Here is a 26,903-nt window from a genome sequence, read left to right as displayed (position 1 = left end):
GTGGCCTGCAGGGATCGGGCCAAAACCCGCAGTCCAATGCTGCCTGCAGCTCCTACCTGCCACTCCCGCTTATCCCAGCCCCACTGTGCCTACCGCGGGCTTGTGCCCAATCAGTCCTGATTGGGAGAGGCTCACGCTGCTGCAGAAGTGCTCACCAGCCATGAACCCTGCTTCTGGTACCCTCCCAAGGGGAATGGCCTTGCGGGATCAGGCTAAAACTGGCTGTCCGACATCCCCCGAGGGGTTCTAGATTGTGAGAGGGCTCAGGCCAGGCTGAGGGACCCCATCGGTGCACAATTGGGCCAGGGAGGGACTGTGGGAGGGCTCCAGGATGTGTCCGGTCCATCTCACTCAATCCCTATCCCCCTGACCCCAGCAGCAAGCTAACCTACCGGTAGGAGCATCTGCCCCTTGGTGGTCAGTGCACATCATAGTGAGTGGTTGAGCAGCCTTAGCATATCATTAGCATATTACGCTTTGATTGGTTATTTGGTTTTTCTACCATTTGGTCTATTTGCATATTACCCTTTATTATACAGGATTTGCTCATTCATTTATTGATCTCTCCTGTGTGTCTTCAATTGAACAAGACCTATGGGTTAAGTTATCCAGGATGTGTTCCTTAGATTTCATTTCTTCTACCCAGTATAGGAATGTTCAAGAAGAGCAAATATCCACCTGGCAAGAAATTCAGAATTTTATGAATCAGATTCACATCAGATATGCTATCATCAGCCTTTCTCAAGAAACAATATTGTCAGAGGCTGCTGATAACCCTCACAAATGAATTTGTTCTCAGTTATCAGGACCCTAAGCCCATATTGAAAATCAATGTTAATTCAAAAATTCTCAGCTCAAAATGCAGCTTGTTCTGAAGCTCTAGAAATTGTGCAGGAGAAGGAAAAAGGAATGATTTGTGACCCTAGGAATAGACTTTGACAGCTTAAACCCAAAACACATTCAAAAATTTCCACAGTGGCTTTAAAGGTAACCTTGGTGAGGAAGAGCAAACAATCTCCACTGGGTGAAGACAGGGTGAGAAACATTGCCTAGAAAGATACACAGACTATGTTTAAGATGAAAAGAATTTTGAATTTTACCAGATGAGCGCATTAGGCTTTTGCATATACCATTTAAAATGCTGGCGATAAATATTGAAGAATCTGGAGACTAAATATCAGATTGGTACCTGCCAATAAGCCTCCGAAAGCAATGAGAAGATTCAGTTGTTGTATAAGGAAGCACTGGCTCTGGCTACCCTGTCATCGAAGTGACACTCCAGCGACCTCCTTGGAAGCTGGTTTTGGAGCTGGTCCTCGGGGTATAATTATGAGATTCCTAAGCTCCCATGCCACTGTTCGCTAGAAATAAAGGTCATCTAACTCACACTTCAGCCAGAAGTCTCTGTCCTGAGTTAAGCATGATACAGGAATAGGGAGGCCTTGTGCTTCAATTCACAAATGTATTCCTTAAAAGGAAGCACTGGTAGAAATCATGCCATTTCTCCATTGTTTAATGGGTATAGAAATAAAATGTTACATATTTAAAAATAGCAAACTAAAACTTCAAGTTTATGTTCCAAAAGGAACACAGAGGCTCTGAATGATGAAGTCATAGTAAACTGTGATGCCCATTTCTTTAATAGAACTTTAAAAATATTACTTCTAGTCATTATTATCTTCATAAGTCTAGCAGTAATTATGGGACAAAGTGGGACACAATGCTGCCAGAATTAGTTAGAAATCTTAAAAGCCTTATTTCATTTTCAAAATTGCTTTTCTAGTTTTTTTTTTTTTTTTTTTTTTAAAGAAAGTATTAGATTGAGCATATGTGCAGAGAGATTGGTCTTGGGGGAATTTTTGACTTAAAAAAATCAAATCCACTCTCTCTTAACACTGATGTGAGTTTCAAGGATTATTTCTTGTCCAAAGACTCTTTTAAAACATTTTGGGCCTGTTAGAAACAATTTAAATGATCATAAATGAATATCCATTTGGGGCATTGCATGTGGATCACATTGTTCTAAACCATTAGATTGGAAGATGGGACCCCTGCCTTCAAGGGACTCTCAATTTTAGAATAAAAAAAATAGATTACAGATAACTTGACCTCACAGTGATGGAGGGCAAAGAGTACCAGGCCAGGAGACTGAGGTCCTGGCCTTACCAACAGCTCATCTGAACCTTGTTGAGGTTAACTAAACATTTAGTATCCCTGTTTCCTCATCCTTCAGTTGTAAGGTAATAATATCTACCCTCCTTAACTGATGGGTTCTGGTATGGAGAACACAAGACAATGGCTATGAACATTCTTCAAAGTTCTAATGCATCCTATCTAATAAAAGAGTGATATGCAAATTGACTGTCCCTCCGCTACACTCACAAGCCACGCCCACCAGCCACGCCCACCAGCCAATCAGGAGGGAATATGCACATAAACCCAACCAAGATGGCTGCAGCCACAGAGAGCAGGAGGGAGGCTTGGGTTTCCCCAGCAATGGAGGAAGCCAAGCTTTCTGCCTGCCGTTGCTGGCCCAGGCCTCTACTCAATGCTACAAAGTTTCAATTATAGAAGATAAATAAAGCCCAAGAGAAATAGCGGCAGCCACGGAGCTGGAGAGAGCAGGAGGCTAGGGTTGCCTGCGGCAATGGAGGAAGCCAAGATTCTGCAGCCCTGGCCTGTTTTGACCTCCGCTTAAGGCTACAAAGTTTCAATTACAGACGATACATAAATCCCAACAGAAATGGCTGCCACCATGGAGCGAGCAGGAGCCTTGGCTCCACTCCAGGCTACAAAGTTTCAATTGTAGAAGATAAATAACTCCCAGATCCCAGGGCCTCTGCTTGGGTCGCAGGGGGGGGGGGGGGGGGAGGGGGCGCGTGGCCGGCCTGCAAACCACCACAGGCCCCTCACCCAGGCCGCCCCATGCCCCAAGGGAACCCTCACCCTGATCTGGGACACCCTTCAGGACAAACCAGCTGGCCCCCACCCATGCACCAGGCCTGTATCCTATCTAATAAAAGACTAATATGCAGATTGACCATCATTCCAACACACAAGATGACTGCCCCCATGTGGTCAAAGATCCTGCCCCCATGTGGACACAAGATGGCCACCACAATCTGGCTAGCAGGGGAGGGCAGTTGGGAGGAACCAGGCCTGCAAGGGAGGGCAGTTGGGGGAGATCAAGCCTGCTGGGGAGGGCAGTTAGGGGTGACCCGGCTGGCAAAGGAAGGAAGTTGGGGGTGACTGGGTCTGCAGGGAAGGGCAGTTGGGGGGGACCCAGGCGTGCAGGGGAGAGCAGTTGGGGGGTACCAGGCCTGCAGCGGAGGGCAGTTAGGGGTGACCAGGCCTGCAGGGGAGGGCAGTTAGGGGCAATCAGGCTGGTAAGGGAGTGTTTAGGGGGTGATCAGGCTGGCAGGCAGAAGTGGTTAGGGGCAATCAGGAAGGCAAGCAGGTGAGCAGTTGGGAGCCAGCAGTCCTGGATTGTGAGAGGGATGTCCAACTGCCCTTTTAGGCCCAATTCCACTGGGATATCCCTTGAGGGGTCCCAGATTGGAGAGGGTGCAGGCTGGGCTGAGGGACACCCCCCCGCCCCCCCCCCCTCCGTGCACAAATTTTGTGTACTGGGCCTCTAGTTATTAAATATAATGTTATCTGTATTAGGCTTAAAAATCTGCCAAAGGGTATGCGTTTCCTTTTAAATAATTTTATCATTGGCATTAAAACAAACTGAAAATCTCTTTTCGGTCTCAAACTGCAGAACTGTGTTTTTAGTAATGACTTAGGGTGTGTCTCGGGGAAGATAGAAGTTATACCTCCTATAACCAGATACAATTTGGAATTTGAGATATAGAATAAATAAGAATGTGATAATACCTGGATAATCTATTTGAAATTTATGTAAGATATTGTTGACTTATAGAGAAGAACATCTAGAGAGTCATAGATACTTTAAAAGCAGAAGATACTGGTTTCAATTCCAGGTTCATTCATGATAAAATTAACAATCTTGAAACATGTAAAAAAACTTGGATTTCCACAGTTGAAGTAGTTTTGCGCTTATTGTCTTATTGCTCACCAGTGTGTCTCTGTTTCTGTTGCCATGAATAATTCTGTTCCCAAGTATTTCACATTGAAATTTCCCAAGAGGGGATTGGTTAGGTTCATCAGTCTATTCCAGCGATTTTCAACTGGTGTGCTATGGCACACTGGTGTACCACAAGAAGTTTTAAAATATGCAAGAGCTGACTATTTAGTCAGGGGCACTGACTTATTTTCTCTTAGATCATTAAATTAAAAAATGACAACAGCCAACACAACGTGTTGTGAATGAGTCAAAATTATACCTATTTTTTTCTTGGATCGGCAAAAACTATATTTTCTGTGTGCCACAGAATTTTAGTAATTAGATGAAAAATTATTCAATATTCAGTGCCCAGCTAGGTCTCAAAGCAGGTCATGTGAGAGGTCACTGGACAGCCAATTGCTGTTCCAATTAGTTGTAGCTGTGGAGGTAGAGTCAAAGGATGCCAGGAAACCATGGGGATTCAAGTGCACTCAGTTGTGTGGGAAGTGTAGGAAGCACTACTTGGGGATGAGGGAGTGGGGCACAGAAGGAAAGGCAGCTAGTAAGGGTGCATTATCAAGCACTGTAGATGACTGGAGTTGAATTCCATAGAGAAATCTGGAAAAATGGCATAAAACTCATGCCCCAGTGTTATCCCAATAAAGGGCTAGGGAACTGGGGTATTTACATGTCAACTCCCTTTAATCACTGGTTGAAGGCTGCTGGGAGGGAGACGGAGGAGGGGTGTTCATTTTTCCATATTTCAGTGTTCACTCTCTCAGGCCAAGAGATGTAGTTGAACCTTAGAAGACCAGCAATGAAGATGGTTCAGCTCACTGAAGTGGTTAGGCCTCAGGGATCTGGACAGGGTGCTGCAGCACTTACCGCACCAGCACCTACATTTAAGGAACCACTCATAGCCACCGTCCACCAGAGAGGCTTTTCATGTGTAGGTGTTACGGCTTGTCCAATGCCATTTTTATTAGGTTAGCATTCCATTAAAATGTTAAATTGAATTTAATATAAGTGGTATTAGATTTTAGCATTTGACTTTTTGGACAACCTTTACTTACACATACAAATTTAAATGCCTAAACCCTTCTTTATATTGAATTGAGATTTTTGTACATTCACTGATAAGTAAATATTAAGCTTTTGTGTGAGAATGCTGGTTGCTTTTGTCTATTGGGCAATTAGTTGACTATTTTATTTTTATCTTTGCCCCAATTTTAATGAAAAGTAGAAGTGTTAGTATTAATCATGCTTAATAAAATAGAGACAAAAAATATAAATGATAAAGCAAAACAATGGAAATCTTTGGTCATAGTTGAGTTTAACCTTTGTTTTCAATTTTAAGAACAACATTAACAGGAACAAAGCACAAGATTACAATTCAAACAGGAGGTGAGATTAAGACTTTTATATCTCTTGATTTCTGAGGACCAGCACCCTTTAAAAAATACATCTTTTGTTTGACTTTCACTTTTGTGCATGTTGTTTCAGAACGGCACAAAAACAGATACTGGAGGTTGCATAGTAAAACTGCTTTATGAAAAAACATAAATAACGGAAAATGTTATCTTATTAAAGGTGGGATTGGGGCCGGTAGAGATGGAATGCCTCACCAACAGACCATGCATGTGGACCTGACTTCTGTCAGTCCCACCAAGTCATAAGGTCATGCAGGCCCAGTAGCCATCCAACAGTTGATGGCAGGGATACATCTGGGGTTAAGCACAAGCAGGGCTGGAGCTCACAAGCAAGCTATGTCAACAGAGAGCCCACATGTCTGGAGAAGCACCTTAGCTGACACCTGTGGCCATATGGAACTCATTACAACCCGCTGATGAAAAAAATAAACAATCTAATCTTGACTTATGGCAAATCTGCCCAATTTGGGGATACAAACCAAGAACTCAGAGTGACCTTGAAAGACTATTTACAGAAAATCCTCCCAGTAAGCTAGCTGTTTGTGGGTGATGCAGGATATGATACAAATAGTGAATCCCAAAGCCTTAGAAGACAGGCAAATTCCCTGCTCTGTAGTGGATCTTTGTGGTCTCTGTGGGATCCTGTGTTGGTGGACCCCTGTTAGCTCTCAGTAGTTTGGGCGGGGCTCCTGCAGGCAGGAAAGGCAAACTCAGATCTGGAGTATTTATTTATTCTCGGTAGGACAAATCTCTGGCTTTTTCAGGATGGAAGTGCCCATACAGTCAATGACAGGTTGCTGATGTCAGCTGCCCAAGTCATTTTGTCTACTTGGTTGGTTAGTGTCACTTCTCTGGTGGATGCTTTCTAGTGAGTGCTGATATGTGAAACATAGATCTTCATACTTTGTACTCACTTCCATATGTATATCCACATATCTCTATCTTAGATCTCATTGTACTTAATCTTCCAATGTCTTGCTTTCCAGGTGCTGAACATTTGACTATTTTTTGGCCTCTGGCCAAAAAGCTAGACCATTTGCCATAGCCTCTGCATCATATATATTCCACACTTGGGTCACTTCTACCCAAAGTTGATATAACCAGGTGCTAAGAAAGATCTAGATTTGTAAAATTGTTGGGTCATATGATAAGTGTATGTTTAACTCTATAAGATACGGCCAAATGTTTGAAAAATGGCTCTAGCTTTTTGCATTTTCACCAGTAAAATATGAGAATTACATGCTAACAGTTTTATCAATCTTTAATTTTAGCCATTTTCATATGGATGTGTCATAGCATCTCATTGTAGCTCTAATTTCATTTCCCTTGGAACTAATGATGTTTACTATTTATTCATGTGCTTAATGGTTATATATATACCTACTTTTGTAGGTAGCTGTTCAAATCTTCTGCCCATTTTTAAAAATTAGGTTATTTTTTAAAGTTATTTTTGAGCCATAAGGCTTCTTTGTGTATTTTAGATTCAAGAAATATTTTCTCCCATTTTGTGACTTGCCTTTTCATCTCTTAATGATATTTTTTGAAGAATAAAAGTTTTAATTTTGATAAAGCTCAATTTATCAAGTTTTTTCTTATCATTTACTAGAGGCCCGGTGCACAAATTCGTGCATGGGTGGGGTCCCTCGGCCTGGCCAGCGATTGGGGTCAGGGGATGGGACTGCAGGAGGTTGGCCAGCCATTGGAGGTTGGCTGTGGGAGCATGCTCCTGCGTTGAGCGTCTGCCCCCTGGTGGTCAGTGTGTTGTCATAGCGACTGGTGGACTGGTTGTAACAGTCACTTAGGCTTTTATATATATAGATGATTTTTGTGTCCTAGCCAAAAGGACTTCCCTTCTTTCTATTGCTGAAAGAGGTAATAATAATAATTAACACTAGTAAATGTTTCCTTATGGTACATTTTATTTATTCACTCATTTCTTTGCTTACCACAAAGTTGCAAAAAATTTTGATATGTTTTCATCTAAAAGTTTTATAATGTTAGCTTTCATGTAAGTCTATCATCCATTTAGAGATTTTTTTTGTGTGTATAATATGAAAAAAATATCAAGATTGATTTTTCTGTATATGGATATCCAGTTGTTCTAGCACCTTTGTTGAAAATAGTATACTTTTCACTTTCAGTTACGTTGGCACTTTTGTCAAAAATCAATTCACCATATATGTGTGACTCTATTTCTAGGCTCTCTATTATGTTCCATTTATTTGTATCTTTCTTCCTATGCCAACACCATACTGTCTTTTGCTTTATAATAAGTCTTAGTTTAGCTTTATGATAAGTCTTGGTCAGATATAAAAGTTCTCCAACTTTGTTCTTCAAAAAAGAACAATTTTTCAGAATTGCTCTGTTTAGATCTTTACAATTTCTACACAAAAAACTTGCTGGTATTTTGATTCAGATTGCATTGAATCTCTATCAATTTGAGTAAAAATGATATCTTAACCATACTCAGTCTTTCAACCCAGAAACATGGTATCTAAATCCATTCATTTGGATATTTTTATTTTCTTTTTACACTTTTTAGTGCATGGATCTTACATGCATTTTTATCAAATGTATCTCTAGGTGTTTCATTTTTTTATTCTATTTAAATGGAATTATTCTTGTAATTTTGCTTTCCAATTGCTTATTGATTATATGTTGAAATACATTTGATCTTTATATATTTGCTTTGCATTTAGCAACCTTGCTAAATTCACCTATTCGTTCCAGTAGCTCCTTTGCACGATTTTTGGGATCATGTCTTTTTACTTCTTCCCGTTCAATATTTTACTTATTTGTTTGTTTGTTTGTTTGCTTGCCTGTTTGCTTGTGTTATGGCACTGGTTAGGACCTCCAGCATAATGATGAAAAAAAATGGTTGAAAAGACACATATTTTCTTTTCCTGATCATAGGGAAATGCAATCAGTCTTTTCCTATTAAATATGAAGTTATCTGAGATTCTTATAGATATCTTTTATGAGGTTTGGGAAGTTCTCTTTTATTTAAGAAATCTTTATTGAGATATAATTCATATACCATATAATCACAGGTACAACCATCATCACAATCTAAGTTTAGAATATTTTCATTACCCTAAAAAGAACTCTGTACCCATTAGTAATTCCTGCCCATGTTTCCACTTCCTGGCCCTTCCAATGACAATCACTTACCTTCTTTTTGACCCTATAAATGTGCCTATTTTGGACATTTCACATAAGTGGAATCATTCAATATGTGTAGTCTTTTGTGACTGATTTCTTTCATGTAGCATGTTTTCAAGGTTCATATAAGTTGTAGCATGTAATAGTACTTCCCTCCTTTATACTGATGAAAATGATAACAATAATAATTAACACTATTAAATGTTTCCTTATGGTACATTTTATTTATTCACTCATTAGTGGGTTGTTTTAATTTTTTAGGTATTATAAATTATGCTTAATATACATGTACAAGTTTGTGTGTGGACATATGTTTTTATTTCTCTTGGGTATATATCTAAGAGTAGAATTGCTAGGTCATATTGATAAAACTACATTAAACATTTTAAAAACTGTGAAACTGTTTTCCAGAGGTTGAAACATTCTACATTTTTACCAGCAATGTATGAGGGCTCAAATTTTTCCATATCCTAGTCAACACTTACTATCTGTTTTTTGGATCATAATCATTCTAGTGGATATGAAATGGTATCTCATAGTACTTTTGATTGCATTTCCCTGATGACATTCTTGGTGAGATATTTTAAAGACAAGATATTTTAAAGAACTTCAAAGAAAATTTAACTCAGTAGTTTTACTGTTAGTAGTAATATTTTACTATAATTTTGAAACTATTTTACATATTGTAGGGTAAAGCAAATAAGATAATCAGTTAATGTTATTAGGAACCAAATTTTTTAATGTAAGCAATAGAGATAAAAATAGAAAATTAGAGAAGTTAAGGGGGAAAAAACCCTCTGCTATTACACCTGAATTGAGCATATCGGTATAAACTCCTTATTTCATATTAAACTACACCCATTGAAATTGTCTGGAATCAAGGCCACTCCAGTAACAACAGTTATACGTAACATCTTCATCCTGGTTTTTAAATATCTTGGAGGTGAAAGGAATTAATCTCCTTGAAAAATGAATGATTCTCAGGCACGTTAACAGGAAAAGTACAAAGTTAGCCTGGGATGTCTTGTAGTCATAGAAAGCAAGGAAGTTCTCAAAGACCAGTGGGCATGTGACAAAAGTATATAAGAACCAGATTGAAGAGGCGCTCATTGGCCGAATTTGAAACAATGTTGGCATTAAAAAGAGTGTCATCTGTAACTGATTATATTCATAAATCCATAGTGAAAGAGAGAAGAGAGAACGCATGCCTCATTTGTCACATTGAAGGTGACTTTTCCTCAAATCCTCACTCTGAAATTCTTTAATTAAAGGCAAAGGATAACCATTTACCATGACTTTTCCATGGATGCTAAAAGTTAAAATCATTAGGTGAAAGGTAGTTGTAGAAAGGGCCTTTTTTTTTTTATAACGCCTAAATATTCTTTTATTACTAATTACTAAAGGAAAAATAAAATTGCTTTTGCAAGAAATGAATCTGGTTGTTAGCCTTTAACCAAATCAAGTTCAAACGATGTCTTTTTCAGCAAGAGCGTCCATTCCAGGATTATGTGCTGCTCCCAATGGTCATGTCTTTCTAGTCTTCCCTTCATTTGGAACACTTTCTCTGTTTATTCTTGTGTTCCAAGCCATTGCGAGTTTTGAAGATTATAGATTAATCTTATTTCAGAACATGCCCCAGTTTGGGTTTGTCCAATGTTTTTTCATTACAGGACCCAGGTTATGCATCTTTTGCAGGAACATCACAGGATGCTGAATTTTCCTCACTGCGCACTATCTGGTGTCACATGAAGTTTACTTGTACCACTATTCATGATATTAACTTTGAGTAATTATTTAAGAGGTGCCTGCTAGATATCTGTACTATAATGTTACTTTTTATTCCCTTTGTGATTAGTATTTTGTGAGGAGATATTTTTGAGAGTGTGTAAATATTCCCGTTCTCATTTTATTTTTGCCCACTAGTTTCAGCACCCATTGACATTTCTTCTCTGAATTTCCAATTCCTTCATTTCATCTACATTTATTTATTTATTTTACTTTACTCTTTCTCTTCTTCCTATTTGTTTATTTGTTTATTTTTGTCAGTATGGATTCAGAGACTCCTATTTTATTCAGTAACTTGTAACCCATCATTATCTATTTTACTTTGATCCCCAAAATTGTGTCAGATTTGAATATTAGAAGCCCTTTCAAGCCGCCATCTATGTCCTTTTGACATGTCCCATTATTCTTTGAGCATTTTCTTACTTTCTGGCATAACAGGATATTCTAGTCTCATCTTATACCTTACCCGCACACTCCTGGAATAAGCCATTTCTCCAAGAAGTCCTGGTTCCTTTTAGTGGAAAGTGATATTTGGAAACCAGGATTTGGGTGCAAACTGTGCTTATGGTCATTGAAGTGTCACTGCTCCCAGACCCTCTCAGTGGGAGCAGCAAGAGCAGCACAGGCAAATCTTTATCGACGTATATCTACCTGAGTTCAAATAGCCCCACTTCCAATTCAGTGCCACAGGATTCATTCTACTTTTATTCTTTCCGTACTTGTATTCCCCCTCTGCATCAGTGAGAACCCATTATCCTTAGACTATTTACTATTTGTCCAGTCACCTGTATGAAGCTAATTTTCTTTTTTTTTTTCAAATTTTTTATTAAGGTATTATATGTGTACATATCTTACCATTGCCCCCCCCCCACCCCACTCCCATACCTGCCCTCACCCCCCAATGTTTTGCATCCGTTGGTTACTCTTATATGCATGCATACAAGTCCTTCAGTTGATCTCTTATTTCCCCCACCTCTCCCTAACCTTACCGCTGTAATTAGACACTCTGTTTGATGCTTTACTGACTCTGTAACTATCTTTTGGTTCATCAGTTATGAAGCTAATTTTCTGATCTTGCCATGATGTCCCGGCCATTCCATATGACATTGTTCTTGAGTGGCACACCGGTACTGGCTAGCACTGAAACAGCCCCCTTCCCATTCTGATACTGTTCTCATTACTCCCAGCTGCCAATGCGCTTCCCCTCCCATCTCACTTCAGTGCTGTTCTCAGGTAGAATGCCATTATCTACCTTGTTTCTTATGACAATGGCAATAATTTTAATGATTCTTCACTATATATGATGCTAGATTTTGGTTATGTATATATACGTAATATATGTTCATAGAAACACATATGAATGTATATGCATATATGTGAACATATTATATACATAACTTTTTAAACATGGAAGGAAGTTTAACTTTGTAAAATAGCCTTTTACCATTTATTGAGACGATGAAATAGGATTTCTCCTTTAACCTATCAATGTGATAATAGATTAATAGATATTCTAATTTTGAACTATTTCTTGCATTCCAAGAATGAACCCCGTTTGACCTTTGTGTATTAATCTATTAATTTGTTTAAGCTTTATGCACTGTTTATAAATTACATATTAGTCTGTAGTTTCTCTTCTTGCACTTTGTCAGATTCACTGCCAGTGCAAGAAGAGAAACTACAGACTAATATGTAATTTCTATCTCCATGCTGAGGGACCACTTAGGACTGCAATGATGTTTTGAATGAAGTCATTAGCCAGACTGATGAGGTCTGGGTTGCTTTTGTGAGCGGTTAATCTTTGAAAACCTTCTCAATTTATTAACTGGTGTTTTCCTGTTTAAAATATTTTAGGATCAGTTTTTGATAATTTGAATTTATTTTATCTTGATTTTCAGATCTATTTGTATAATTTTATGCGAAGTATTTTCTTATAATTATTTGGTTTTTTTTTTTAACCCATTCTAACTTGATTCTGTGTTTATGCTTTCCTTACACATCACTTTTTTTTTAAAAAAAAAGAGAGAGACAAGCTACCATTTTATTCATTTTGTTGACATTCTTAAAGTGATTAGTTTTTAAAAATATATATTTTTATTGATTTCAGAGAGGAAGGAAGCAGGAGAGAGATAAAAACATCAATGATGAGAGAGAATCATTGATCAGCTGCCTTCTGCATGCCTCCCACTGGGGATCAAGCCCGCAACCTATGCATGCGTCCAACCAGGAACTGAACCGTGACCTCCTGGTTCATAGGTTGTTGCTCAAACACTGAGCCATGCCGGCTGGGCCTTACGTTTATTTTCATATTTTTTTTTTGTTTCAAAATCATTAGCATATAATTTTGTCTTTAATTTTTTTCTGCTTTTCTTAGATATATTTTCTTATTCTTTTTCCTATCTCTTGTTTTAAATATGAACTCACTTGTTTTCTTTTTTCCTGATAATTTGGTCAATGCTCTGAATTTTTCCTCAAAGCATTGTTTTTAGCCATAACACATGGGTTCTGTCTGATGCACAATGTTTTCATTAGTATTATTTTCTAAATATCCTTTAATTTTAGTTTCTATTGCCTTTTAAGTCAACTTTTAATTTAGTTTTAAATTTGTTTTAAAAATAGTTTTAATTTTTAAGCAGTTGGGGATATTTTTCTACTTTTAAAAAATCAATTCTAGTTTCTTTACATTATAATTGGAGAATGTGATATGTACTATTTTTATTTGCTGTAATATATTGAAAGTATTTTGTGGTCTGAAAAACTAAATTCCTGTGAATGTTCTCTGGGTCCTTAGAGATGGAATATTCTTTCAGGGTAAAGGGTGGGATATATTTTAAAGAGATTAAAATTCAAAAGAGATTTTATAAAATATAGAATTTGATTTTATATCTTTACTTTTTTACTATTTATATGATCTATCATGGATCAAGAGAATGAGTGAACTTCCCCCCTACTTCTGTATTTCTATTTCTCCTTGAATCTTACGCAGTTTTTGCTTTAAGAATTTTCATGCTAGCATTTTTGACATTAGTGATCCATGACAGATCTTCAGATGAACTCTTTATCATTATAAAGTTAACTTATTTGTCTTACTGAATGCTTTTTGCTGTGCTGGAAATTCAACTTGGTTTGATCTTAATAACATAATCACTCTATTAGCCTTTTTTTGATAATTGCCTGATATATATGTCTAGTATTTAACCTTGGTTTAAATGTATCTCTTGCATGCAACAAATAGTTGAGTTTGGTTTTCTAAACCTACCTGTTAATTTTTTCTTTTAATAGGTGGCTTTATCCCATTAATGTATATTGTTATGAAGATAGGTTTGGCCTTAATTCTCTTATCTTTTATGATTTCTGCTGTTATTGATTTACTAGTATTTTCTATTTTGCTAAATTATCTATATACTACTTTAAAAATTGAATGTGTATTTTCCTTTTGATAGTTCAGAAGATTATAAAAATATATTTTTGTTGATTTTTAGAGACAGAGGAAGGGAGATGGAGAGAAGCACTGATGTGAGAGTGAAGCATAGATCAGTAGCCTGCTGCACGCTCCCTACCAGGGATCTAGCCACAACCCAAGCATGTGTCCTGACCTGGAATCAAACCAACAACCTTTTGGTGCACAGGACAATGCCCAACCAACTAAGCCATAATGGCCAGGGCCAGGAAATTTTTGATGTGTTTTAAATCCTTTGGTGGTTAGTCTACACAATATTTCATAATATACTTAAGCTTGCATTTTGTTTGTTTGTTGACTTTTGACACTACCTAGTCCTTCCTTACTATGAATAAGAAAATTAATTTATGTCCACTTCCACACACTTCTCATCCAAGTCCTAATTTTAATCCTACCTATCTAATAAAGAGGGAATATGCTAATTGACCATCACACCCTCACAAATGGCGGCGCCCACAGCCAATAAGAAGGGAATATGCTAATTGACTGCCATGCCCTCAAAGATGGCGGCACCCATAGTCACAAGATGGTGGCACCCAGTTCCCTCAGCCCCACTGGGGCGGCAGGTGCGGCACAGCTTGGCCCGCCCCCAGGTGGGTCCGGCTGCTCTGCACCTGCCTCCAGAGTCCCCCAGTCCCCTCAGCCCCCCAGCCACCCAGGGCCAGTCTGAGGTGCAGGCAAGCCTCGGATGGTGGCTGCCCAGCCACCCAGGGCCACCCAAGGCTCAGGTAACCAGGGCCGGCCGAGGCTTGCACTGCCAGGGCAGTGGCAGCAGCAGAAGTGTGATGGTGGCGTCGCCTTCCCCTGATCACCGGGGCGCCTCCTGCCCCTGAGGGCTCCCGGACTGTGAGAGGGGGCAGGCTGGGCTGAGGGACCCTCCCTCCAGTGCATGAATTTTCATGCACCAGGCCTCTAGTTAATTATATAATTTTCTTTACAACTATAATTTACATGATTATATAAATTGGTTTCTTTTTGAACATCAGATTTACTGAGGTATAATTTACATGTAGCAAAATTCACACTTTTTAAGTGTACAGTTCTTTGAGTTTTGACAAATTTATACTATAGTGTAACCACCACCACAATCAACATATAGTAAAATATTCCCATCACGTCATAAAGTCTCCTGTAGGCCTTTGTAACTAACCCCTGACACCATTCCAGCCTCTGGCAACCACTGATCTGATTTTTATCTATAGTTTTGCTTTTCAGGAATGTCATATAAATTGAGTAATCCATTATGTAATCTTTAGTGCCTGCCCTGGCATAACAATTTTACATTCATCCATGTTGTTGCATGTGCCAGTACTTTATTATTTTAAGTTGCTAAGTATGGGTATGTCACAATTTGTTTATCAACTCCCAGGTCAATAGACATTTGGGTTGTTTCTAGTTTTTCAGGATTATGACTACAGCTGCTTTAAACATTTGCACACAGGTGTTTGTATGGACATATGTTTTCACTTCTCTTGGATAAATACCTAGTAGTGGATTGTTGAGTGTATGTTTAACCTTGTAAGACATTATCTGTTTTTCAAAGCAGCTGTACTATTTTACATTTCCAACAGAAATATATGAGAGATCCAGTGCTTTGCCTCATTCTCAACCCTTGGTATCGTCACCTTTTAAAACTTTAACCATTATAGTAGGTGTGTGATGGTGTATAACTGAGGCTTTAATTTGAACTTCTCTAATGACTAGTAATGTTGAACATATGTTTATGTATTTGTTTGCCATTTGAATCTTTCTTTGGCCAAGTGTCTATTTAAATCTTCTCATTTAAAACAAATTGGGTTGTTTTTCTTATTACTGCATTTTGAGAGTCTTTATATAAACTATGGATCATTTCAGCACCATTTGTTGAAAAGGCTATTCTTTCTCCATTGAATTACCTTGGTTCCTTTGACCAAATACATGGGTCTATTTATTGACTTTCTGTTCTGTTTTATTACCTAATTTTTCCAGTATTACACTTTGTGGAATATAATAGCTTTATAATAAATTTTGAAATCAGACAGTATGTGTCCTTCAACTTTGGTTTTCTTTTTCAAAATCATCTTGGCTTTTCTAGGACCTCAGATTTTCCATATAAATTTAGAATCAGCTGTTGATTTCTATGAAAATATCTTCTGTGATTTTGATTGGTAATTGCATTGAATCTACAGATGAATTTGGATAGAAATGACATTATAATAATATTAAATATGTTGATCATGAACATAGAATAGCACTTATCACATCTTTGATTTCCTTCATCAATGTTGCATAGTTTTTAGCTTTTTACTGATTATGGAGTGAGGGTAATGTAGACTAGAAATAAAAAGAACTTTACTTCCTCCTTTGCAACCTGCATGCCTTATATTTCTTTCCCTTGCTGTATTGCTCTTGTTAGAACAACACAACAATATTGCATAGGAATGATGAAAGTGGACTTCCTTGTTTCGTTCCCAATCTTAGGGGGGAAAGCATTCAATCTTTCATCACTAAGTACTACGTTAGCTATGAACTTCATTGGGTTTACAGCTGATTTCATCTCTCCTTAACAACTTGTAGATTTTTGAGTAATATTACTTCTAGATCACCTCGATTCATAACATTTACATTTTATTTTGTAACTTCATTGTTGTTTAGTTTTAGTTCTATATTAAGTCCATTTAAAGATACTATTTTCTCTATCGGTTGGTTAGTGAAGTTGTTCTTGAAATTGTATGTAAAAAGATTCAGATGAACTATATTCTTAAGTTTTCATGTTTGAAAATAGCTGTTATTCTTATACTTACATTAATGTTTCTCTGTTGGTTTTACCTCCTCTGTAGTTTTTGTAGACATTCTCCATTGTTTTCTAGAGTTGAGTACTGCTATGGTGAAGTCCAAAGCTATCCTTTTTAATTATTTTAACCCATCTAGGTGATTTTATTATTATTGCTGTGACTCTTATAGGAATGTTCTTTAATCTTTTAAGTTTAAATAGTTTGCTTAGAGTGGTGCCTGGAAATTAATAATCACTCAGTAAATGTTAGCTATCTGCTCTTCTTATTGCATATAGACCATTATTTTATTTTAAGTTCTCTTATTTAATGAAGACCTCTTTAACTAATTTTATGGTAAAAAAATGTGCATGTGTGTTCTTTATCTGATTTTTGTTATCTCTTTTATTTGAATTTTTATAGATTTTAAGCTTATTCTGTTTTTAAAAATCATTGATTTCTAAATGAGGAGAATTCTTTCTGAATAAACTATTTTTAGGAGACATGTAGGGGATGAGCCAGAGGACTAATCTGGGGCCACAGTAATTTGAGAAATCTTAGAGTCTTTGGAAACTTTTTCCTTAGCACCTTGGCCTATGGGTATTAGTTGCTTCTGAGATAGTGTGATTTCTTGCTGGCCTCAGAGTGAGATCTGGATGATACAGGACATGTGGTGTGTGTGTGTGTGTGTGTGTGTGTGTGTGTGTGTGTGTGTGTGTATGTGTGTGTGAGAGAGATTTAGATTTTCTTTCCTTCATATCTTTGACTCTGTTTTAAGCACGATTAAGTGTCTATGATTTATTTTCTGTTTTTGTTTTTTTTTTCTTTCAGCTGCTCACTTTACCTGTCTTTCTGCAGTCTAATCAATCAGCTTTGTTTTGTTCTGTTCTTCCTTATTGGTCCCATGGTTCCATTTCTGATTATTACTCATCTTTGGAGGAGGATCATGTGGTCATAAATAGTATGACCTCAATCATTTGGAGGAAAGGGACCTAGAGTGTGAGCTGAAGCAGTTTCAATTCAGGGGACTAAGCCCAGGTAACAGTAATTTGAGAAACTGAGAGTTTATGGAAGCTCTGAAAGTCCCAGAACACTTTCTAGCACTTTCTGCCTGTGAACAGTGTCTCTTCCCAGGGGTTTCAGCATTCTCTGTAGCCTCCGCAGATAAGCAGGTTGGCCTTCTCCCTCATAACAACAAAGGTTTTTTGTGTGTGATGATGTTTCTTTTCTTCATTCCTTCTTTCGTTTTTTCACTCACTTCTATTTCTCTTCAAGGAGCCACGATCACTCAGTGGTTCTGAGCATGAACTCTGGAGGTGTCCTGCTCAGGCCCATTTTAAGCTCTGCCACTTACAAGCGATGGCCTGTGCCAGTCACTTAGCCTCTCAGTGCCTCAGCGTCCCATGGATGGTGATGGTAATCACACCCACCTCATAGGGCTATCAGGACGGAGTGAATATTTGTGAGATACCTCTAGCCATTCTTGGCAAAGAATAAGAACTGTTTATAAAAATAAACACAACTTTCTGTGGTCACCTGCTACAAAATCTGATTGCTTCTTATCCTCCCTTCTCCTTCCTGTCACCGGGGCAGACTTCTTGTGTAAATGTCATGAGTCAGTGTTTCTCACCAAGCTCCACACCCCTCCCCCCGCCCCCTTCCTGCTAGCAGGTCAGAGCAGGCATCAGGGATATTCCTGGGCAAACTCCCAGAATTTGCTCTTTCACTGAGAGATCACTGACTGAGCCCCTCAGGGCCACAGGCTGCTTTGGGGGAACTTGCCCTGCTGTATAAGACCTGTCAGTCTGGTGTCTGTCCTCCTGGCCTCTTTCAATGTGGTCTAGCATCTGTTGTCTTGTGGCAACTGGTTTTCCTAGTTTCTGGCCTGAGGTTGTGGTTATGCTACAACTTCATTGGAGATAAAGCCTTTGTCTCTATTTTTATCATTCTTTTTGATGTTTAGGTTGGTTTCAGGGAGGACAGCAAGGGTAGAAATGTCTATGTTAAGTCACCTAGATGTAGAAGTTGAATCAACTTAACTTAAATAGACTTTGTTAAACCAAATTTTAAATTGCTATTCAGAAAGTATAAAACTGTGCATTTATTTTCTGCATGTTAAGCACTTATTCTTCACAGCTCAGAGACGTTTCACCTTAAGTCTATACATTTTAAAACAGTAATTAAAAATCTCTTATTAAATTGCTATATTCACCTAGTTACAAATAAAATAAGACAGAAAAACCTAATAAAATCCCTCTGCCCTTAACTCCCATTCCCAGCACCAATCATTTTTACTTGTTTCTCTTTTGAGGTGTTCTGGAGGTTAGCTTTGGTATGTTTCAATGATCAGGAATATATTTATGTTGAAGTATATATTTTTTGGGGTAATTTTGCAATATATAAAAAAGTAGAGTAATGAATGAGCATGTTAGGATGTGTTCCACGAAGTGCTGTCACAAATCCTCTGACAGAGTTGCACTGTCTGAATTTTAGCTGCAATTTTATTAAACTTGCCTCACATGCATACTCCTTATCGTTTGCTGTCAGAGTAGATTTTTTCATCTACCATCGAACTGATTCATTGACTCTCAGGTAAATGGGGGCAATTTTTCCTGAAGATTACCAGTTTTAGTCTGTTCAAAAGTTTTCTCTGTTTCTCTGTCATTTCTCCTACATTTAAGTCAGACATTACTTCCCTACCCAGATTTACTTAGAGTTTTCCTGAAAACACTTTAGCACACTTTTAATTTTACATTAAAAAATATTGGTTCTTTGATTAGTCCTTTGGTAATTTTTTAAAATGCAGTTTCAAAATACTTTATCTACAATCCCAAATGAAAAAGCTCTGCAAACCACAAGCTCTTTATTTTGTGTTTTTTTTTTGTTTGTTTGTTTGTTTTCTGTAACTCATTTGGTGGCAAAACTTACCTGAACTGATTTGAGGAAATATTTATTGCCTCCACTGTTTCATTATGAGGCACTCTCTGTCCCATACGCCACTGAATCTATTACACAATTGAATGTACATACACTATTATCTTTTAAAAATCTAAAATATTCTGAATTCTGAATCATTTCTGGCCCTTAAAACTTGGAATAAAGGCTTGTTGACCTGTGTTATAAAAGTAGAATGCTATTAGTACTAGAATTTTCAGTGTAACTAAATAGGTGAATCCTGTTTGCTAAATATCATCTTAAGTCAACAGTGCTGCTTATATTTGGATTCCGTAGTGTCCAGTCAGGAAAAAGAAACCATACTAGCTATGTTATCAGAGAGAATTTAATCTAAGACCGTGGTTAAACAGTTGCTAGAGAGTCAAAAAGCAAAAAGGGTTGGGGGCACTGCATTTAGACAGAGGGAGTAATGATAGGAATCATTACCAGCCTGGGGCTGGATGGATAAAGGAAAAAGTTCTGAATTATTAGTACCTAGAAAATTGGACAGAGGCCCTGAGGGTTTGAAATTCAAACCGTAAGGAGGTGGCAATATCTGTTTGAAGCTGGTATGTTTGAGGGGATATAATGAGGTTGATTCTAGAAGCACCAGAAAGTGACAAGAGTAGAAATAACTGCTGTTGAACCAATTGTTGGGGCAAAGCCAGCAGGAGGAAATGAGTCCTTTCTCCCTCCTCTGGCCTTCCTGTTCCCCTGTAGTGTTCTTTGTTAATAGCTTATCAAAAAGCCAGATGCCAATGAGGAACACAGTTTGCAGACTTCTAGCAACAGGATTCCAAAGCAGAGTATAGATGGATGTGTTTGCAGCTGAGAAGCAATAGCTGAGAAATGGACACCGTCCAAATGTCGGGCTACTCAGATCCATATGCACCCTTCTAAACAAATTTTAATTTCCATACAGAAATAACAACATGTATATGCAATCACCCCTCATGCAAAAAAAAAAAAGTTGTTTTCACTTTCTCCTCAAAAATGAGAGATATGAATCCACAACAGTCAAACTAAATAATATCTTAACATGTCTGATATTTAATATGGGGATGATAATGGTGTCCATATCTAAGTGAGCTATTTAGAACCTTAAACCAACTAAGGGAGAAGAAAATAACCGTTACAAACCCAAAATATTCAAAGAAGTGAGAGGTAATCAGAGATTTTTTGGCATCTGGAGGGTCTTATTCTGACAGTCTTGGGTGAAGTGAGTCTACTTCTACTAGTCTTTTCTCCTACAGTCCAAGAGATAGAGCCACTTGTATTGCAGAATGGATGTGCTACAGAGTCTTTTCTTGTTCTGAGCCCACTCAAAATTTGCAGCCTTACAAGTTATTTGGTAAATGGGTCAAAGAAGCACCCGCAATTATGATATATAGTTTCCTTTGATTCCAGAGATTCACAAACTTGGCACTGAGAGACAAAAGCTTAAAAACCAGCACAGTACAGTAGTCCCCCCTTATCCTTGGGGATATGTTCCCCAGTGGACACCTGAAATTACAGGTAGCACCGCACCTTATACATACTATATTTTTTCTATACATAACACCAATAATAAAGTTTAATTTATAAATTAAACAGAGTGAGAGATTAACAGCAATAACTAATAACAAAATGCAGCAATTATAACAATATACTGCAATAAAAGTAAGGGAATGTGGTCTCTCTATCAAAATATCTTATTTATCATACTCATCTTTTCAATAAAAGGAAGTACTTTACGACTTCTCTTTGGCATATCTGAATTACTAACATCTTGTGCTTTGGGGCCACTGACTAAATAAAATAAGAGTTATCTGAACACAAACAGTGGGATATAACCACAGTAGTTCTGATAACAGAGGCAGCTACTAAGTGACTAACTGGTGGGGAACATACACAGTGTGGATACACTGGACAAAGGGATGATTCACATCCAGACAGGACAGCATAGGATGGCACAAAATTTTATCGTGATACTCAAAATGGCGTGCAATTTAAAACTTACAAATATTTTATTTTTGGAATTTTTAATTTAATCTTTTTGGATCAGTTGACCATGGGTAACTGAAACCACAGAGAGTGAAACCACAGGTAATGGGGGACTACTGTATTAACCTTCTGGAACCTTAACACTTAGAGAGAAAAGGAAGCAGGCTTTAAATATACCAAGATAATTAAGTCTGTTGTCTTGTAGTTCTATTATAATCAGTATGATAAAAACAATTGCTCTCTGTGCATGCTAACTATATGAAGTCTTTTATTAAAATTATTTTTCAGTTATAGTTGACATTCAATATTATTTTGTATTAGTTTCAAGTGTATAGCATAGTGGTTAGACAAATATAATTTACAAAGTCAATTCCTTGCTAATTCTAGTAACCCACCTGACACCATATACTGTTATTACAATATTATTGACTACTAGAGGCCTAGTGCACAAAATTCGTGTATGGGGGGGGGGGAATGTCCCTCAACCCAGCCTGCACCCTCTCACAATCCAGGACTCCTCGGAGAATGCCTGGGCCTAAACTGTCATTCGGACATCCATCTCGCAATCCAGAACCGCTGGCTCCTAACCGCTCGCCTGCCTGCCTGCCTGATCGCCCCTAACCACTCTGCATGCCTGCCTGATGCACCTAACTGCTCACTTGCCTGCCTGATCGCCCCAACTGCTTGCCTGCCTGCCTGATTGCCCCTAACCACCTCTGCCTGCCTGCCTGATCACCCCTAACTACTCTGCTACCTGCCTGATGCCCCTAACTACTCGCCTGCCTTCCTGATCACCCTAACCACTCTGCCTGCCTGCCTGATTGCCCCTTACCACTTTGCCTGCCTGCCTGCCTGATTGCCCCTAATCACCTCTGCCTCGGCCCCGCTTCCACAGCTTCGTCCAGAAGGATGTCTGGAATGACGTCTGGAAGGTCGTTCGGTTGTCTAGTCTAATTAGCATATTACACTTTTATTATTATAGATATTTCCTATGCTGTACTTTACATCCATGTGACTATATTGTAACTACCAATTGGTACTTCTTTTTTTTTTTTTAAATATATTTTATTGATATTTTACAGAGAGGAAGGAAGAGGGATAGAGAGTCAGAAACATCGATGAGAGAGAAACATTGATCAGCTGCCTCCTGCACACCTCCCACTGGGGATGTGCCCGCAACCAAGTTACGTGCCCTTGACCGGAATCGAACCTGGGACCCTTCAGTCCGCAGGCCGACGCTCTATCCACTGAGCCAAACCGGTTTTGGCCCAATTGGTACTTCTTAATACCTTCACCTTTTTCACTCAGCCACTCCGACTACCCTCCCATCTGGCAACTCTGAGTTTGTTTACTTTTCATAATTTATAAACTCAAACTAACATCTTTGCTGATGCTCAGTGAGAACTGCAAGACTACCTCAAGGCTTGTCTGAAACTCTTTACATCAAATCACTTCAAGAGGTTAGTTAAGACTTAGACTTTTGGATTTCAGGCCCAAATATTCCATTGGTATGTTTGAGGATGGGACCCTGGAATCTTCAGTTTGTCAAGTTTTCAAGGTGATTGTTATGCACATTAAAATTTGAGGGCCACTTTTCTATATACATTCATTAATTTCAGATTTCCATTGGGTACGTTAATTTATAAAGAAGAAAATCTAATAAATCTAGTACAATGCCTAAAAAATTCTATAATATTAAATTCTTAACAACGTCTTTGATCTCTTGTATTTATTATAATAGCACTGTAATAAAACAGTTGTATGAGTATATATGTAATATGCTCTATGATAGTCCACCCAATATGTGAGGTTTAATTTCCTAAAAACACCATAGAAGAAGAATTCACAGGCAAAGAAGTTAAAGGAATAAAGAGTTTGGAGGATTAAGATCTTACATGAAACACTTATTTTACACTTTTTTTCTGTGACCGTGAAATTAAAATTGGAAAGGTATCTGGCTAATTAAAGAGACTATCATTGGGCATTTTAAATGTCTCATATTAGTGTTTTAGTCTGGATTCTGTTTGCTGTAAGTGGCAGAAAGCCAAATCAGACTTAACTTAAAACTTAAAAAAAGAAAGGCCTACATAATTAAAAAGTCAAGTTGGTTCGCTCAGTGAGATCCAGATGAGACCCTCAGGACTCTGTGTCCCTCTCATTCTGCCTTCCCTGATGTCCCCTGTATTGTCTGTATTTCAGGTAGGCTTCTTCAGATAATGCAAGAAGATGGCCACTACCAGGTCCAGGGCTAGAGCACATCAGTTGGGCAATCCCTGGCTAGAATCCTTATCTTTCCCAGTAATTTCAATGAAGATCCCATGGCTAAGAGACTTCCCATACATATTGATCAGAGGGATGCAGATCTTTTAATGGCCAGACTGGTCATAGGTCCAGGTTGGAAATGGAGTCACTCTCATGAGAACTTCCCCTAAGATGGAAGGTGATTTCTCAATGGAAAACCAGGGGGGGTCTTTTCAGAAGACAAGTATAGATCCTGGACAGATGAAACGGTAACTACAGTGCATAAACTGAGTAGTGCGTGCAATTGATTTCCAATTACTGCCTTAAGATATTTTAAGGAAATCTTTAGAATCTTCCTCCTTTAGAGTTTCAATTAAGATGCTTGTTAAGTTTGCTTGCTGATGCTGTGGATAACCTTTACACAAAGAGGCTTCCTCTTCTCCTTTTGTTTTTCTTTCCTTCTCCTTGCCTGTTCTCAAATAATCAATGCTTTTCTAATTTTTGACTCACTTTTGATGGTATCCTCATTCTGGTCCCAGAGATAAAGAATAACTAGAATCTTTGGGGTGCAGAAACCTTTATTTAATTGTTTTGGCATAGTCTGAATTACGTAGATTTTCAGTGTCATACAGTGCTTAAGCTGACAGCCTCCAGAGTCAGACTGCCCAGATTCAATCCTGTCCTTGCCATTTGCCAGCTGTAACCTCAGGCAGATTTAAAAACTTTCTATGACTCAGCATCATCATCCATAGAATGAGGCTAACAGTGCCTCTTCAATTGCATTGCTGTGGCCATGGAGTAAATAATTTTATCTGTGTGGTGCATAGAAAAGACTCAATGAGTGTTGGCAACAGTCTTTATTGATGCCCAAACTCAGAAAAACTGCCTATAGCCTTTTACTAGTATCACATTCTTGCCTTCTTACAGACATGCAGGTGTATCTCCAAGCATGGGGTCTACTTTATCTCCACATTCTTTTCTTTTCTGCAAAAAACCTTTTATTGCAAAACTCTCTACTCCAGTTCTGTCACTTACTTTACCTTCCTCTTCTATTTCCAGCTCCTGGGTTCCCCTTTTTTCATTACTGTCAAGAAGACTGACTCAGCATTCTCTTATATGGAACAGAAATTCTTGAAGTTGCTGAAAAAGGTATATAAAAGTAAAGCCACATGAACAAAATTTTGGTGAGGTCAACTCAAGTTGTGGAGAGAGTTTGCTCTATTATTAATTTGTTCTATTTGTTCTTTCATACATTTCATAAACAGATCTTGATTACCACAGACCTGGGATTGCAAGAGAATTTTTAAGATGCAATGAGAGATAAAAAGCTAAATGCATAGACTTAGCCCTTAAGGACAAGAACAACTTGCCTCCCTTTTCCATTATTATGTCCTTGAGTTTAATACAAAACCGTTTTCACAAAATTTTTAAAGGTCTAATTTTTAAAGGTCTTTTGAAAAGAATTTCTTATTACTTTCTCTGCATCAGATGAATCTGCTGAGGATAAAAATCATAATCACAATTTGAACTAATAATTATTATATATTTAAAGTATGCCAGGTGCTGTTCTAAGTGCTTTATGAATAATTTAACTTTTCTAGTCATTTCCATTTTGCAGATGAAGAAACTGAGTCTCTGAGAGGTGAAGTTTCTTGTCTAATATTATGCAACTTTTAAATATTTGCTTGGTAGGCATACACTTAAAGGATAATCAGAAAACCTACCAAATAAAATGATGTGGGATTATGATAGTTCTTTGCCTATCTTAATTATTACAGTCATCTATGAGATTCTTTGTTTTGAAAATTTGGGGCTTTTTTAGCCTCTCAGAAAGGTAGTATTTCCAATTTTCTCCAATCTATCCCTTTTACTCATTGGGTGTTTTTTTTCATTGATTTATTTCATAAACATTTATTGAGTGTCCACTCAATTGCACATCACACAGGACTGAGGTAATTAAGAGACCCTTATTTTCTCTACAAGAGTAGGCAGTTTTAAATGTATGGCTGGTCACCTTTGGGAATGATAGGTTGTTCTCTATGAAATATATATATTTAAAGATTTGGGTGATAGTAACAGGCAAACATAGGGTAAATTAAGAAGTAGGCAAAAGTTTTGCTAGAATTTTACAGCAGCGTCTTCTGGGGGGTAGAAAAATGTTGTTTTGTGGGGGGCTTTTTCTTCATTTTTCCCTTTGCATTTTGTCCACATCCATAATTTGCTGTCATAGAAACCTAGTCATGCACCGATGCATAAAGAAAAGGCTAAAGTTGTTAACCATCCATTTCAGAATTATAGAAATTGTTTCCCTAAATGTTCTCATCTTAAGGTGTAAGCTGAGTTTCAAAGAGGTAATAAGAGTTTACAATGTTGCCTCTAAAATTTCCGATGTTATTACAAACAGTTGGTAAAAAATAATTTAGATGAATTTATTTATTCTTGTTCACTTATCTGAAAAATTTTTTCAAAAATTTTCCCATTGAAAATAGTGCCACAAAGAAATTATTTGCTATAATAGATCCTGGCCAATACATTTTAGCATTGTGTATGAATGTTATTCAGAAAAATAAAATTTCTAAAAAAAAGTAGATCAATATATACTCTCTTATTTCTACTTACATTGCTGTATTCTTTTTTTTCTTTATTGATTAAGGTATTACATATGTGTTCTTATCCCTCCATTGTCCCCCTCCCTCACCCCGCTCGTGCCCTCACCCTCTAGTGTCTGTGTCCATTAGTTATGCTTATATGCATGCATACAAGTCCTTTGGTTGATCTCTCCCTCTTCCCCCCACCCTCCCCTGCCTTCCCTCTAAGGTTTGACGGTCTGATCAATGATTCTCTGTCTCTGGATCTGCTTTTGTTCATCAGTTTATGTTGTTCATTATATTCCACAAATGAATGAGACCATGTGATGTTTATCTTTCTCCAACTGACTTATTTTGCTTAGCATAATGCTCTCCAGGTCCATCCATATTGCTGTATTCTTATTTTTGATTGTTTCTGTCTCATCTCTGATGGAATTCCCAGTAAAACAAAACAAAACAAAACAAAACAGAACATTCCCATATCCTTAATATGATAGTGGA

This window comes from Plecotus auritus (genome assembly GCF_963455305.1).
Source record: "Plecotus auritus genome assembly, chromosome: 5".
In the NCBI taxonomy this organism is placed as follows: Eukaryota; Metazoa; Chordata; class Mammalia; order Chiroptera; family Vespertilionidae; genus Plecotus; species Plecotus auritus.
This window is presented reverse-complemented; position numbering follows the sequence as displayed.